This window comes from Perca flavescens, chromosome 8 (genome assembly GCF_004354835.1).
Source record: "Perca flavescens isolate YP-PL-M2 chromosome 8, PFLA_1.0, whole genome shotgun sequence".
Taxonomy (NCBI): domain Eukaryota; kingdom Metazoa; phylum Chordata; class Actinopteri; order Perciformes; family Percidae; genus Perca; species Perca flavescens.
Genome location: NC_041338.1, coordinates 34,973,802 through 34,991,571, shown reverse-complemented (window position 1 = coordinate 34,991,571; position 17,770 = coordinate 34,973,802). Strand labels below are relative to the sequence as shown.

Here is a 17,770-nt window from a genome sequence, read left to right as displayed (position 1 = left end):
CCCAGCACAAACCCTGCCAGCCCCCATCACCCTGCACCACCTCACAGACCCAGCACACACCCTGCCAGCCCCCATCACCCTGCACCACCTCACAGACCCAGCCCCCATCACCCTGCACCACCTCACAGACCCAGCACACACCCTGCCAGCCCCCATCACCCTCCACCACCTCACAGACCCAGCACACACCCTGCCAGCCCCCATCACCCTCCACCTTCTTATGGACAAGGCAGCCACCCTAACCCTAACCCCAGGACCAGACCCGCCCCGCCCTTATTTCACAGGCCTCCCCCTGGACCCCCCCCTGCTGGCCCGGCCCAACACCACGCTCAGCACCCGGGACAGAGGAGCTACGCTGAGACACTCGCACCAACCAGTGCTGGCAGCCCTGCAGACCTGGGGGAGATCAGACACCTGCTCATATGCTCCAGGCTGATCAGCTAAGTGGGACTCTAAGGTGTCAGACTAACCACTACTCTTTTAGAAGAATAACGTGTTTTTGTAACAGTCTCAAGTTTTATAAGTTTAACTACTATCCACTTTTAATTAGTTTTTATCTTGATCTTAATCTTTTCAATTCAGGTCTTACATTATAAGGCTATTATTACCAGATTTATTTTATTTTTCATATTTTATTTTAACTAATTTATTTGTATTTACTCTTTAGCTTCCAGTGCAGAATGAGATAGCCTTTTTCTTATTGGTCATTACTTAAAAAATGAGGAGTACATCTCTGGCAACACAATAATTCATAATTTGTTTCGGTCTCTCAAATAAACTAAACCCTTTGTCTAACCCTGTAACTCATCTGTAAATAGCTAAACGGAAGATACCATTTAGAAAATGTATTACTACTTTAATTAAGGACAGCCCCACCTCTCATTTATTACCCATTACTGTAGGTTTATCTCTTTCTAAAACTGTATTTGCATTTGTATTTGCTAACAATGAAGCCATTTACTGTCTCTGTGTGGAATATTCCAACTCTTCATTGTTTGGATGTAAAAGTGAAACCCCTGAATTCAAAGACAACACCAAAGACATAGACATCATCATCCTCCAAGAGACCTGGTGTAGACCCGGCTCTGTCACTCACTGCCCCCCAAACTACAGAGAAATCCTGCTGTCATCAGTCAAACTCCCTACTGTTAAAAGAGGGAGGGACTCAGGAGGGATTATTATCTGGTACAAAGATGAAATATCTCAGTACATCACCCCTATAAAATATGAACGCTCACACATTTGCTGTATACATTCCCCCCAGTGACTCCCCATACTACGATGAAGACATCTTCCCCCTTCTCCATGAGCAGATCTGCAGCTTCCAGGCCCAGGGAAGTGTGCTAATCTGTGGAGACCTGAAAGCACGTACTGGCTCCCTCCCTGACTACAGCACAGAGCTAGGTAACTGTCATATATTCGGACACAACTATCCAGAAAACAGAACCAACCTTCCTCGTTCCAACTGTGACGCCCAGACGAATAAGAACGGCAGAGAGTTACTGCAGCTCTGCCAAAGCCTGGGTCTGTACATCGTCAACGGTAGGTTACGAGGAGACTCTTTAGGTAGAAATAACGTTTTGCTCACCTCTTGGCAACAGCACCGTTGATTACATGGTAACAGATTTAGACCCTCTCTCTCTCAGTGCATTCACAGTTAAACCATTGACCCCTCTGTCTGACCACAGCCAAATTACTGTGTTTCTCAGAAGGTCAGTGACCAACAACACCTACTGGATAACATACTGGATGTTAATGTGTAACATGTTTCACTGTTTGTGCTTTAGCAATACTGTATGTCAATATGATCATGCTAATAAAACCTCTTTGAATTTGAATTTGAGAGAGAGTACTTGTCCATGTGAAAAATAATCTGAGTTATGAGATTCATTTAGACTTAATTCATGAAATACGTAGGTTTTGGTTGGGAAGCTGCGGAAATGCAGTTCCTTTGCCCCAGTGCTGTTTATATATAAAGAAATAGAGCCAGATCGTTATTTACATTGGCTGTATAAACTGTTTGCTCATTGATAAGCAGCAGAGGCAAGCCGTATTGATCAGCAAAAAGGATTGTGGGAAACACTCCTCTGATTATCTCCGATTGATCGGATAACATTGCTTATTGCTCTCACTCGAGTGAAGAAAAATTCTGTTTTTCTCACTGCTGCTATCGATAATTTGTCCTGTTGCACAAGATAAAAAAACAGCTCATCTGCCGCACATTTCACTACATTTTGACTTGTGTCCAGCTGTAGTTTCCTTTGGCGTATCGTTTGTGTGTCTAGATTTCTTGTGGACTACTTTCTACATCCCTTCCTGTGAAACATCGCCAGTCACGGCTCAAGTACTGCAGTACATGAGAAGTCAAGTTCGGTTTGAATGCCGGGGAAATATTCTTGCTCCGTCTATTTTATTGAGAATTATTTGGCAGATCAGGTATGTGTATAAACTTGGGTTGGACAAGTATCCCAGCATGCATTTCGCATCAATCAATTAATTAATTATCAATCAATCACACAAAATCGTACGAGGTGCAATTCCACTAACATGTTTCCCGTCAGCTCCTTCAACTTGTGCATGATTCATCATCATAAAGCAGCAATTTTTGATATTGTCTGCAACAATGAGTCTGCGACAGTGGAATCGCTTGAAAAGTCGTTTTGTGTAAGGTCGGCATAAGAAAACACAAGTGCTCATATTATGCTTTTATGCTTTTTCCCTTCCCTTTATTGTGTTGTGTTGTGTGTATTGTGTTACTACGCATGTGCGACTCCTAACAAAGATGTTACAGCAGGGAGAGGTCTCACTCTGTAGCTAAAACAGAGAGCTCAACACACAGGGTGAAAAGAGGAGCTGCAGCAATGTGCAGTACAACACAAAAATATGGTGTTTTTTGAAAATTAAACCATGTAAACCTATTCTGATATAACCTCTAAATACAATAGGAACCTGAAAATGAGCATAACATGAGCACTTTAAAGCACGTTCCTTGTAGTCACAAAAAACTAAAGATGTTTCCAGTTTCCCTCCATCTCTTCAGCCAGACTGAACCGCTCAGTCGCCATTTGGATTTAGTAATTGAAAGCTGAGAGTCGCCTGTCTCTCCACGACCTCCATCAGTGCTCGGTGCACAGCTCCCAGGACCACCACCCCCCCCGCACGTCAAGCCATGTTCATGAAGCCGGCAGCTGGCCCTTCGCCACCCATCACTGCCCCACCCGCAGCGCTGCCAGTCGGCAGCGGAGTAGTTTATGGCTCCCTGCACGCCGGCAGCAGCTTGTAGGACATTAGTCTTTCAGCGCAAGGTTTATGAGCGCCGTCACTCACCATCTGTTAGCTGCCGGGGTGCCTTTAATCGTCCCCCCTCCCCCCCACCATCCCTCCCGACCATAGAGATCGATATGGCTGCCAGGTCGCGTGCTGAACGGGTGATTGTGCATCATCGACTGAGTGATTACAGCTATTTGCTTGCTTATTGCTTCGCATTGTTTGTGACACATCAGCCTCAGAGAGAGGTGGGTGTGGGGTGGGGGGGGAGATGGAGGGGGGCTGGAGGAGAAAGAGAAGGGGGGAAAATGAGAGAGGAGGGAAGGAAGAGAGAATGATGACAGGACAATTTCACACCCTCATGGTTATTGGTTTTCAGGGACAAGCTATTAAAAGTTTGGCAGGAAATGCAGAGCAGAGGCCAGCTGCTGGAATTTCGATCACTTTTGTCCATCCAGGTTTGTTTCTAACCGTTTGCATGATATATCAGTTTGCTGTACTGTGTTGATGATGATGATGATGATGATGATGATGAGGATGTACCCCTCCTACATATCTGCGTTTGAGGAACAGAAAAGGTTCAATCCGTCATCATCTGGTCCAAATCAAGCATCGGCCAAAAAAATAAAGTTTGTTTCGGGTCGCTGCGTTTGTTTCCACCCAAATTGTGTCAAAGCAATTCAACATATTCTGTCAACTTTTTGTCTGTTGAATCATCAAAAGTTCAGAGTGGCAGAACTCAGTGATCCCTGTTTTAAAGTGTGTTCATGTTCAGACTTTTCCTCACTTTGCTGTGCTCCTGTTTTTGAAAGATGTAATTCTCCATCGTAGCAGCTGAATCCATTGACTCGTTCAAGCGGGGCTTCAATGAGAAACTGCAGCTGTAAGTTAAAGCGTAACTCTTGCCAAAATGCATCCTAGTCTGGTATTTTTGTGAATGTACTTGAGTCAAACTTTAGTTTAAAAAGCATATTTAGGACCAAATTGCCACTTTTAAGATTTCTGGGTCAAATGGCCTTTTGAATGAAAGTTTTTGAGCAACTCACCGCAGCTGAAACAATCGATTTCCGAATGCAACATAACAAGGAGGAGAGTAAAGACGGAAAGCTCCTAAAGCTTAGTTCCATACAAATGCACGGATAAGTCGTTGTTTTGTCGTTATTGAAAAAAAATATTGACCTTGTAGTTGAAAAAGGAGCCTCATATGGAGTCAGTTAATTCGCATTCTGAGATCAACTCATTTTGACTGCCGAGGTGGTTAGTGGCCGGAAACAACAACAGCTGCGGTGAGTTGCTCAAAAACCTTTTTAGTAAATCTGTGTACACAAAGAATTTTGTCAATGCCTTCGTTCATATGTAGAGCCCCTGGTCATACTTCGAGCATAGTTTCATGTTGTGTCGAGCCTTCTTAGTATTTCGAAAATAGCTATTTTGAGACTAGCATGAAAGTGCCCCTAGCTCTCCCATTCAAAAGGCCATTTGACCCAAAAACGAGAATACGGTGAATCTTAAAAGTGGCAATTTGGTCCTAAATATGCTTTTAAGCTAAAGTTTGACTCACGTACATTCACAAAAATACCCTAGGATGCATTTTGGCGAGAGTTATGCTTTAAAGGTGCAGTAGGTAAGCCTTATAAAACTAACTTTCTGTCATATTTTACTGAAACTGACCCTACGGCCTCTCAGCCGATCTAACAACTGTTTACTACAACTACAACTACAACCTACAACAAAATGCCTTCTATGCCTTGTGAGGATGAGTTGCCTCTCAAAAAAGCATATCAAAAAATTGCTGACCTTAAGGAGGACATCCGACGGCTCTCTGATGGGCTGAAAAAAAAAAAAGAGAGTCTCTTTTATCAGGCTTCAGGGACACTGCCTTTGGACAGTCCAAACATATTGCCTCTTTGAGCGCAGCCCTGCAGGACACAGTTATGTGGGACCCCCCCACCTGTCCACGGCCATCCTCTTGCTCAACACCGAACCAGAAGTCGTCCTGGAACCAAGTGGTCGTACGTGGTCGTACAAAAGGCTCGGAAAAGTCAGCCTCACCCCCTCGCCTGAGCCTTAAAAATAGATATGCGGCTCTGTCCGAAGACACTCCTACCCAGCCAGAGCCATCTCACACTCCTGTGGTTACTGATCCTGTTACATCTTTGGATAAGGCACCTGCCGATACCACATCGGCTGTACCGGTTCGGGTGGCTCGCCACTCCACTAGGGTGGACAAGCGACCTTCATCCCGTGCAGCAACCTCTACCTCCGCTTCCCGGCTCAGGATCCTGAGGGAGGCCGTTCACAGACGCTCAGGGGGTCATCCTCGTCCTGAGCCGGCAGAAAATCTCCATCTGAGGTATGATGTTCCTGCCTCCGCACACAGTGTGAGATCATTATCTTCATCTCCTCGTCCACTCTTCTCCCCGACCACACTAATAGTGGGGGACTAGATAGTCCGGAATATCCACTTCTTCAATGCTGCCACTCACTGCTTCCCTGGTGCCACTGTCCCGGTAATTTTGGATAAGCTTCCTGGCCTGCTGCTCTCACTCCCGTCCTCTAGTAACCGAGTAATTGTGCATGTCGGATCAGTTGACGCAGCTCGTCAGCATTCTGTGCTGACGAAAAAGGATTTCGTTGCACTTTTTAGTTTTTTTAAAAGTTCTGGGAAGTCTGTTTTTATCTCGGGTCCTATCCCGACAATGACCCGGGGATCAGAATGGTTCTCAAGAATCTTCGGTCTACACACTTGGTTAAGGTCCACTTGCACGGCTCATAACATTGATTTTATTGACAATTTTGATTTGTTTTGGAGTCGTTCTTCCCTCTTCAGAGCCGATGGGGTTCACCCCAACTGGCTGGGCAGCCGAATGCTAGCTGCTAACGTGCAGCGCGCTGTTCAAAGTGTTTCACGTGATGGACTGTTTACATCCTGTAGGCCTACTCCTTCCCAGGAAGTTGACAGACCACTTACAGTGACATCTACTAGGTCTACTGTTATCCCCTATAGTTCCCCCTGTCAGCCTCATCTGTCATCATATTTGATGAGTTCGCTTCATTTCAGCAATATCAATGACTGTCACCAGGGTAATAAAATTCCTGTACTAATAAATCATATGCCCACATTCAGAAAGGTCTGTGTAACACACAGAAATCTAAACAATTTGTTACCTGTTCAGACTTCAACCTTAAATCCCCCGCAAAATTATTCATTTCGGACAATGAAAATGGCTCTATTAAATGTCAGATCACTAACTAATAAGTCATTTTTGGTTAATGATCTTATCAGCACCCATAACTTGGATTTCATTCTACTAACTGAGACTTGGCTGGACAAGAATGGTTCAGCTTCACTCATTGAGGCAGCACCTCCAAATTTTAAATTCGTTCACACTACTAGACCTGACAAAAAAGGCGGTGGAATAGCTGCCGTTTTCTCTGATAATTATAGCTGCAAGGAAATCACACTGGGGGATTATGCATCTTTTGAACACCTTGCTATATTGATCAATTGTGGTTCTCCACTCTTAATTATTACTGTCTATCGACCACCAAAATCCAAATATGGTTTTCAAGATCATTTTGTTGAGCTACTGTCCAAGGTCTCTACTGACTATGATCGCATAATTATCTTAGGTGATTTTAATATTCATGTAGACAATGCAAGTGACTCTGATACTCAAAATGTCATCTCCCTTTTGGAGGCATTTGACTTAACTCAGCATGTGTCTGGACCCACCCACAATAAGGGGCATACTCTAGACTTAGTCATATCAAAAGGACTAAATATTAGTGTGCCCTGTGTGGTGGATGTTGCTATTTCAGATCACTGTTGCATTTTCTTTGATGTATCTGCTTTTCCTGTACAGCAGAAAGTTACCCAAACAGTTAAAAAACGGATCATTACCAATGTTATTATTGAAACCTTTATGAACACTGTAAATAACTCACCAATATCTATGGCACCATTAATGGAGGATCCTGTAAAATACTTTAACTCTAACATACGATATATCATTGATAACATTGCACCGGTTATATCTAAAATTATAGAAAAACAAAAAGCCCCATGGAGAAATGGAGCGGTTGTTAGGCAGAGTAAGACGGAGTGTCGCAAGGCAGAACGCAAATGGAGAAAAACCAAACTCCATGTTCACTATGGCATATATAAGAATAAACTTAATCACTATAATAAAGAGATGAAACAGGCCAGACAGTATTTCTTCTCTAAAATCATTACTGAAAATATCAACAACAGTAAAGTGCTTTTTTCCACCTTTGATCAAATTATTAACCCACCATCTACAACTCCATCAGAGATGCTGTCTACTGATAAATGTGAAGAATTTGCTACTTTTTTCAACAACAAAATTATAGCTATTAGACAGAATATTAGTGCATCAAGGTCTATAATTCATCCTATCCAACAGTTTTCCAGGATTAGGATTTCTACTATGACTCATTTTCTCCTCATTGACCTAAAAAAATTTGAAGACATTGTTGGACAACTCAGGTCTTCTACTTGCTGCTTGGACCCTCTCCCCACCCCATTTTTTAAAACAGTTTTTAACTGTTTGGCACATGAGGTATTAGATATTGTAAACTCATATTCATATTTCCTGCAGTGCTAAAAACAGCTGTCATTACACCACTCCTGAAGAAGAGCAATCTTGACACAACAGTCATCTGTAACTATAGGCCCCATCTCCAACCTTCCATTTCTCAGCAAGATAATATAAAAAACGGTTGCTTTTCAGCTGAATAATTATCTAACGTTAAACAACCTCCTGGATAATTATCAATCAGGTTTTCGGCCTTATCACAGCACAGAAACCACACTTATTAAAGTTGTGAATGATCTGCATATACTGATTCTAATAAATTATCTGTGCTTCTGGACCTCAGTGATGACCATCAGATTTTATTACACAGATTAGAAACATGGGTCGGCCTGTCTGGTCCAGTCTTAAACTGGTTTAGAACTTACCTGTTGGATAGGCAATTCTTTGTGTCCATTGGGGATTTTGTCTCGGACAAAAGGGCAACTATGTGTGGAGTTCCCCAAGGTTCAATTCTTGGACCATTATTGTTCAATCTCTACATGCTCCCACTAGCACATGTTATAAAGAAACACAACATAAATTACCATAATTATGCAGATGATTCACAGCTATACATATCCTTAACTCCTAATGACATGAATCCCATACACTCTCTAATCAATTGTATCTGTGATATTAATATGTGGATGTCAGAGAATTTCCTACAACTAAACAAGGATAAAACAGAAATACTTATCTTTGGTGCTAAGGCTCAAAGACAGAAAATTGTGGCTTATCTCAGTTCTCTGTCTCTAGAGAGCAAAAGCGAAGCTAGAAATCTGGGTGTTATATTAGACAGTGATTTAAATTTTAAGCGTCATATCAACCAAGTCACAAAATCAGTCTTCTACCATTTTAAAAATATTTCTAAATTAAGGGGCTTTTTGTCAAAAGAAGACGCAGAAAAATTGATCCATGCATTTATAACAAGTAGATTAGATTACTGTAACGTTTTTTTTCACCGGCATTCCGAAATCAACTGTGCAGCGATTACAATTAATTAATTAATCTGACTGGAACAAAGAAGTTTGAACATATTACACCTGTCCTTAGACTTTTACACTGGCTCCCAGTCAAGGCTAGAATTGATTTTAAGATTCTGCTCCTAGTATATAAAGCTCTAAATGGCCTTGCACCTCAGTATATTAGAGACATGCTCATTATATATGAACCAGCAAGACTCCTCAGATCCACAGGCAGTGGTCTTTTAACTGTCCCTCGCTGTAACTCCAGAGCAGGGGAGGCTGCTTTTTGTGTCTATGCCCCAAATATATGGAATACCCTGCCAGTGGAACTGAGAGAGGCCTCCACACTGAACATTTTAAAAAAAGGGATTAAAAACCTTTCTTTTTACAAAGGTTTATGATTAACAGCGTTTGTCGCTGTTCAATGTTGATCTTTTTAAGTGTGTTTGTGTGCCTAATATCCTCTGTATACTATGTATAAAGCGTTTTATTTGTAAGTGTACTTTTTTGTACGAAGCACATTGTGTTATATTAACTTATATGAAATGTGCTATAGAAATAAAGTTTGATTTGATTTGATATGTTCCAGTAGAACTACATGAAGCAGGTCATTTAAACAAAAAAATCTGGCTCCTCTGGCTCCACCTACAGCCTGTGGTGCGATTTGCAGAAATCCACAGCTCCCTGTTCAGATGCACCAATCAGGGCCAGGGGGGGGGGTTTCTAACTGCGTGTCAATCACTGCTCATGCACACACATTCATTCTCCCTTGTGGGGGGAGGGGCTTAGGAGACCGTTTTGGGCTTTAGCAGAAAGGGGGGGAGGGACTGAGAAGTTGTTGATGTTCAAATTCTTTGGCTAAGTCCTGGATCTTTACAATCCTACCTAAAGCACCTTTAAGTTAACTATAAACTTAAACTATGTGACTGTGTTGTTAAAACAAGTCCAGGCCAAAGACAACATACCTCCTCTTTTAGCTTTGTCAATTTAGGACTTAATGTACCATATTACTAGGGGTTGGGGAAAAAATACACAGACGCCAAGTATCGACCTTTTATGATATATGTGTTGGTCAGTCTGTCTGCTTGACAATCTGATTTTAAAAGCAATAAACTTGAAGTGAGATGAACAAACAGAGAAATGTATCTTTTTAGATAAAACAGATGTTGACAAAGTTTCCTTTTGGGGAGATAATTTGAAATTGGGAAAAAGTTAATGAATTGCAATATATCGCAGAATATTGCAATATGTTTAAAATTGCAATAATATCGTATCGTGATGATATCGTATCGTGAGACCCTACATATTACCATTACGGTACAATCGTTAGTACGGCTATACCCGGGTCCGGACCACGAATTTTGAATTTTGTATTTTTGTTGTAATGAAGTTGCGAGAGACAGTGAAAGTTGAGATTTTTTATAGTTCTTTAGAAATAATAAGGAAACTTGTTTTGGGGAGAATAAAACTACTCCGCATTGAGATTTCCTAGGAACCTTACCAAAAAGGCTCAGGATGCTGCAAATGTTGGTATGATATGAAAATGGATGGTGGATTTAAGACAAAAAAAAATGTATTGAATTAATCAAATCTGAACATCTGTCAGTGTCTTGTTGATCTTTACGTTGTTATTTTATTTACTATCCTGGGCTGGGATACACATTCACACGGTTTGATAAAGGACTTATTGGACTTTAACTTATCATTGCACTTATAATCGTTATATAATAGTCTTTCGCTGTACGTTTGGTTGGTAAATGTGAGATGTTCGAGTAGGGCTGGGCAATATGGAGAAAATCAAATATGCTATGCTATATAATAAATATCACAATGTTTTTGTCCAAATACCTTGATATCGATACCGCAACGATATTGTAGTGTTGACTATTGGTGATTTCACAAAATGTTTACAAAATGAGATTTTTGATAAATAATCATCAGTAATGTGGATATAATGACTAAGTGGGTAAAAGGCAAATAATAGAACAGCTAGAACAGTCTGGTAAGTTCAGGAAATTACATCACTTTACTGTAATGCAGCACACTTACAGTATGCCATCCAATGCCATCCAAAATCTAAGACGATATCTAGTCTCATATCACGATATCGATATAACATCGATATATTGCCCAGCTCTATGTTCAAGTCACACATGTCTCGTCTTCATATCACAAACAAGGAAATTAATTTGGCGACGTACGTGTGTTAGGTCATCCCGTTCTCACTCCCACTGGGTCAGTGGCTCTCAGAGTCACATACTGACACAAAGTCTGGCCCGTGGGACTGCTGCGATTGGTTGAAGTCGCGGGAAACTCCGTTTATTGGTCAAATTTGCAGAAAAGTTGCGGTGGTTGGTCAGAATTGCGAGTCGCACCAAATTCACGGCGATTGGTTGAATTTGCGTGAATTGTTTTGCAATCGCGAAATCCTGGGGGGACTGATTAATGACGTGCTGGATTTGTGATCGGACCGTAAACTGAATTCATCTCAAAATGTATCTCAAAACAAACAGTTTCTATTAAATCCTAAATTAAAATCACAGATATGATATCGACCATTCTTTGCCATGTTTTTTTCTTCTCAGTGAACAGAATCTAAACTTAAGCACCTTAGTCAAACATCTCAGCACCATCTCAGTAATGTGATCAGATCCAGAAGAGAATCGGCCAGCAGAGACACAGAGAGATTTTATGTCTAGTAACATTTACTGTAAATCTGTGTGACACATGAGACCATCCTTCAGCCAGTGAAACAAGCAGAACTTCTTGCAGTGTAAGATTTTGGGATCATTGGGTGTTCCACATTTCAAAAAATAACTTTACATTTTTTCAAAGTCTGTCTTTGTTTTCATGATTTCAAAGTGTATTTCCATGCTAATTAGCTCCCACCTTGGCCAAAGAAATAAATCCATTAAACTCACCGCAGCCTGTTTGTTGCGTTGCAGCAAAACCTCCAAAAAAAAAACCTTCTAACTGCACGTGATTTCATCAGGATACATCCAGGTGAGCTGATTAACCTTATCACATGACTTCCTGTCAGGTGACAATAACAGGGGCACGTTCAATCTCAAAACGCTGCAAAATCTTCTCTGATTTCAGCTTCCTAAATGTTCCTTCTCTCCTCTGGGACAATAAACTGAATATCTTTGAGATGTGGACAAAACAAGACATTTGAGAACGTCTTATTGGGAATTTGGGGAAAAGTGATCGACATTGTTCACAATTTTCTGCCATTTAATAGACGTATAAAATGTTGCTTAATCGAGAAAATAACCGACAGTTAAAATAAACCTAAGTTAGTCCTTTATTAGAAACTACTGTACATGACGGTAAAGACACCTGCCCTCACACAATCTCTCACCACCCATGTAGTCAATAAAAGGAAGAAATAAAGTTTCTCATTCAGACCATCTGGATGATCAGAAAGGAAACAACAAATCCATTTAATATTTCTGCTGCAGAGCTCTCTCATTTCCTCCAACATTCTGGATTCATTGTTTCCTGTCTGTCTGTCTGTCTGTCTATCTGTGAGTCTTTCTGTCTGTCTCTCTGTCTGTCTGTGTGTCTGTCTATCTGTGTGACTGTCTGTCTGTTTGTCTGTCTATCTGTGAGTCTTTCTGTCTGTCTGTCTGTCTGTCTGTCTGTTTGTCTATCTGTGAGTCTTTCTGTCTGTCTGTGTGTATGTCTGTCTCTGTGTGTGTGTCTGTCTGTCTGTCTATCTATCTATCTCTGTGTGTCTGTCTGTCTGTGTCTGTCTGTCTGTCTGTCTGTCTGTCTGTCTATCTATCTGTGTGTCTGTCTGTCTGTCTGTCTATCTGTCTATCTATCTATCTATCTGTGTGTCTGTCTGTCTCTGTCTGTCTGTCCGTCCGTCCGTCCGTCCGTCTATCTGTCTGTCTGTCTGTCTGTCTGTCTGTCTATCTATCTCTGTGTGTCTGTCTGTCTGTCTGTGTCTGTCTGTCTGTCTGTCTGTCTGTCTATCTATCTGTGTGTCTGTCTGTCTGTGTCTGTCTGTCTATCTGTCCGTCCTTCTGTCTGTCTGTCTGTCTGTCTCTTCACCCAAATGATATTTCAGTACCAACAGGTCTGAAGTTCATCCTGTTGAAATGTGAAACGAGACTGGAGGAAACGACGCGTCTCACAGCTCATTTCAGATGTCTTCGCTGGGACTTCTGTTGCATTGTGGGGATTAATTGAGTCCATTAATTCTGTCTGTAAGTGAGCGCCCACACTCTCTCTTCTCACTCAGTTAAATGGAATATTCAACATACAAAAACACCTAAAAACACCACATGTGGTCCGAAAAGTTCCCTAGTCGGTTTCCAGTTCCACCTGCCCCTGCAGCAGTAAAAACCAACATGTTGTTTCTTCATGCCCCGATGACCACCGCCTCTGCTGAAATATTAGCAGACCAGTTTTAAAAACTCACACCGATGGAGCTCAGCGAAAATTCAGTCAGGGAGACTTCTATTCGTGGCCCCTCCCCCTTTTACTGTCAGCTGGGCGGTGGGTGTTACGGTTCTGTATACCAATTAGAGTCTGGCACTTATGTTCTAACCAATTTCTTTGGTTTTAGGTTTTCCTAAACCAAAGAATTGTATAGATACACTTCCAATGGAGACTAATCTCCAAATAATTATGTTCCAAATACTTATGTGTATGTACTTGGTTTCTCTTATTAAATGTTTGCATATCTGCAACGGAGTCTCTCCTGATTGAAATACCGTTACTTCTCATCTGTGACCGGGGACGGTGCCGAGGACATGAGCGCTGACATTTCCATGATTTTTATGGATGAGTAAACGCAACCTTGAACTTGACGGTGGACCAGGCTGGAGTGGATGCTGATCCTTATCGTTGTTAGGTCTGTTTTCATCAAAGAAAAGACCCGAGAGTCAACTGCAGTAAATCTCCACCACACAGGAAATTATTTTCCAGACTCTGAAAAAAAAAATTCAATTTTGATTTTAGGGTGACTTGAAACGGACAATGAAATGGAGATGAATTTATAACATTCTCTGTGCAACGTAAGAAAACTTTTTTTGCACACCTCTTTTGTCGGGCAGGTGCGTAGGATATGATCAAAAGTAGCAGATACAAATTTTTAAGAGAAAATCCCCGCACAACGGCAAAGCAATCATTTATTTAGAAAAATACAACGTTTCGGTCTCAGACCTTCATCGGGTAAATTTACGTAAATTTCATGAAATTTACCTGATGAAGGTCTGAGACCGAAACGTTGTATTTTTCTAAATAAATGATTGCTTTGCCGTAATGGTCAGTGTGCGGGGATTTTCTCTTAATAATAACATTCACTGTGACATTCGTCACATAACCACTCTAACAGGTAATCCTAAGGATTCACTGTTCCACATGTATGTTTAATATTAAAACATGATTTATAAAATCATGCAATCAGCAATTTTTAGGCTATTTTAATATAGCTAAATAAATATCTTAATATTCTATGCAAAAAAAGGTATGTATAAAGGTTTTAGGCTGCCCTACATGTTTTCTGAAGGCCCAGTATAATATGCAACTTCATTTTGTACAATATATGTAATAGGGGGTCCCTGCTCCGTCTCTCTTTCAGTTAACGGGTCCTTGGCTTAAAACACGTTGAAGACCCCTGCCCTAAAGAGTCAGGACCAAACCAGGAAAAATAGACCCAGACAAAGAGAATGTAAACAAGCCGAGGTTGTCCAAATACTTTTGTCCCTGTAGTTTATCAATCACAAGATCATTCTCTCATAATCAGTCTTAATTATTCCACTGCTCACTTGTATCACGTTGACGCGCTGACAGTTTTGTTGTCATTACTTAGAATTCCTCATGGGGGCGACAGAAACTACGCACTATAGCTTTAAGTAATACACTTGCGTGAATGCAATGTTATTATTAGGGATATTAATTATCGCCAAATCCATATTCATAATGGGACTAGCATTACCTGTGGATTTCTAGTAATTTGTAATAATTGTGGGAGGTTATCTGTGATCTTAATCTTGTGGGAATCTGCCATGTCTGTTATTCTCAAAGTAAAATATCCCCCTAAAATGACCTTCCATATTTGGTCAAAAGCAGAGGTTGTGTGATATGGGATTCAGGGTCGTATTTTTTTGCAAATCTCACTAAAGGCTGTAGGTGGAGCCTACTTATTATTCTTTCACCTAAACCTAATTCTAAGCTTGACTCTAAACCTTAAAACCTGAAAACTCTCAAGGTGTATATTGACCCATTTTATACAGCACCATAAGGCTGTGCAAGCAAATCGCATTTTAAACGTGATTTTGATTCCTAACTAGGGCTGGGCAATATATCGATATTATATCAACATCGATATATGAAGCTAGATATTGTATTACATTTTGGATATCGTAATATCGTGATATGACATAAGTGGTGTCTTTTCCTAGTTTTTAAGGCTACATGACAGTAGAGTGATGTCATTTTCTGAACTTGTTCTATTATTTGCCTTTACCCACTTAGTCATTATGTCCACATTACTGATGATTATTTATCCAAACTCTCATTGTGTAAATATTTTGTGAAAGCACCAATGGTCAACGCTACATTATCGCCGCAATATCGATATCGAGGTATTTGGTCAAAAATATTGTGATATTTGATTTCCTACATATCGCCCAGCTCTATTCCTAACAATAGCAAAAACAATGTAGCCGAAGAAAAACAGCTGTTTTGTCTCATGTTCTGAATGACACGCACACTTTGGCCCCTCCTGAAGGCTGAACGCACTCAGCCGACATTTGAACATATTTTTTACATTATTTATCTTAAGGGGAAAGGGGAATTTCTCACTTCAAGGTGTTGGCACCGTTGATTTGTTTGAGCTGTTTCACTGTTTTTTTAACTTCAACGAATGCAACATCTTTCCAAAAGTCAACGAGTAATCGTGTTAAATAATCGTAATTTCAATATTGACCAAAATTATCGTGATTATGATTTTTCTTTCCAGAATTTCGAGAAGCCTTAACAGCACCTTAACCCAAAGTGCTTTAATTCAATTTGCCTCTCTACACACTATCACGCACCGATGGCAGCGAGTTACCACCATCAGAAGACATCGGGGTCCAGTAACTCTCAGGAGAAGCCGGGGATCGAACAGCCAACCCTGCCAAAACCTCTGCCGCCTCCAACCAGCCAGGTGTCAAACTCAAACTGCTCCTTAACATTGCAACGTTCCCTCAAGCTCTTTCTGCACATCTCACTTCTTAAAGGACACACACACACACACACACACACACACACACACACACACACACACACACACACACACACACACACACACACACACACACACACACACAAAAACTCTAAACCACATGTGCATGTAACACACACCTGCACTTTTCCTCACAGAATCTTGAGTCACAGTGCAACATCAGCATCTTCAGCTACAGTGTGTGTGTGTGTGTGTGTGTGTGTGTGTGTGTGTGTGTGTGTGTGTGTGTGTGTGTGTGTGTTACTTACATCTGTCACGGTGGCAGTCACTCCTGAAATGGGTCATTACAACAGAACAAAAGAAGATGAGGAAGAGGAGAGAGAAAAAAACCTGACGACTGAGAGTCTGACTGCCGCTTCCTTCACTGAGAGACAGAGGGAGAGAGGGATAGAGAGAGAGAGAGAGAGGGAGGGAGGGAGGGAGGGAGGGAGGGAGGGAGAGAGAGAGAGAGAGGTGACCGCTGAGTATGGCAGTGGCTCGTACCATCTAACACTCCACTGAGAGGGGTGGAGGAGGGATGGTGACTCTGACAGGAGAGATGTGACAACACCGGTAGAGGCGGTGTAAACCGGGTGGAATCAGCAGAATAAAATATAAACACAACTGTGACCTGAAGTTTCTGTTTTTTTCTCCATTAATCCCGTACATTCAGGTCTAATAACAGTGAGGTAATGCTCAGTATTTGTCTTGTGGAGATGCCACGCCCCCTAGTGGGTGAAAACATGATTGTTGAAGGTCCTATGACATGGTGCTCTTTGGATGCTTTTATATAGACCTTAGTGGTCCCCTAATACTGTATCTGAAGTCTCTTTTATATAGACCTTAGTGGTCCTCTAATACTGTATCTGAAGTCTCTTTTATATAGACCTTAGTGGTCCCCTAATACTGTATCTGAAGTCTCTTTTATATAGACCTTAGTGGTCCTCTAATACTGTATCTGAAGTCTCTTTTATATAGACCTTAGTGGACCCCTAATACTGTATCTGAAGTCTCTTTTATATAGACCTTAGTGGTCCCCTAATACTGTATCTGAAGTCTCTTTTATATAGACCTTAGTGGTCCCCTAATACTGTATCTGAAGTCTCTTTTATATAGACCTTAGTGGTCCCCTAATACTGTATCTGAAGTCTCTTTTATATAGGCCTTAGTGGTCCCCTAATACTGTATCTGAAGTCTCTTTTATATAGACCTTAGTGGTCCCCTAATACTGCATCTGAAGTCTCTTTATATAGACCTTAGTGGTCCCCTAAAAATAAAATAATAAATAATAAAACTTTCATTTTCTCAAAGGCAGAGCAGGATACCCAGGGCTCGGTTTACACCTATCACCATTTCTAGCCACTGGGGGACCATAGGCAGGCTGGGGGGACGCATATTAATGTTAAAAAAAACTCATAAAGTGAAATTTTCATGCCATGAGACCTTTAACAAGTGTAACAGAAATTATATTGCATTGCAATTTCTGCTACAGCAAACATACATCTGCTCCGTCAATCACATCTTCTGTTCTTCTGTGAGAAAAAAAAAAATTAAAAACCAAAAGATCGGATTTCATATTTTTTGGTTCCCTGATGATGGACCCGGTCTTGTCAAAATCAGGGGTGTAGTGGTGCTGCAGCACACCGGATTGACGCTCTGCTACTTCTTTCTCTCCAAGTTAAGAATTAGAATATTCTCAGTTTGCATAATCTGTGTAA

At 41.1% G+C, this 17,770-nt stretch overlaps 1 protein-coding gene across 3 annotated transcripts in view; it reads right to left on the bottom strand.

Moving 5' to 3' along the window:
* LOC114559631 (uncharacterized) overlaps positions 1-16,451 on the bottom strand; it is an 88,395-nt gene extending 71,944 nt beyond the window's left edge. Inside the window, exon 1 of one of the 3 annotated variants that reach the window (XR_003693132.1) lies at positions 16,322-16,451. The gene's annotated coding sequence lies outside the window, so the exon portion shown is untranslated. Of the gene's footprint in view, positions 1-11,751; positions 11,842-16,321 lie in introns of those variants that run through there. The other 2 variants (XR_003693133.1, XM_028584402.1) reach the window with 2 other exon arrangements.
* Between the last annotated feature and the right edge of the window lie 1,319 nt (positions 16,452-17,770).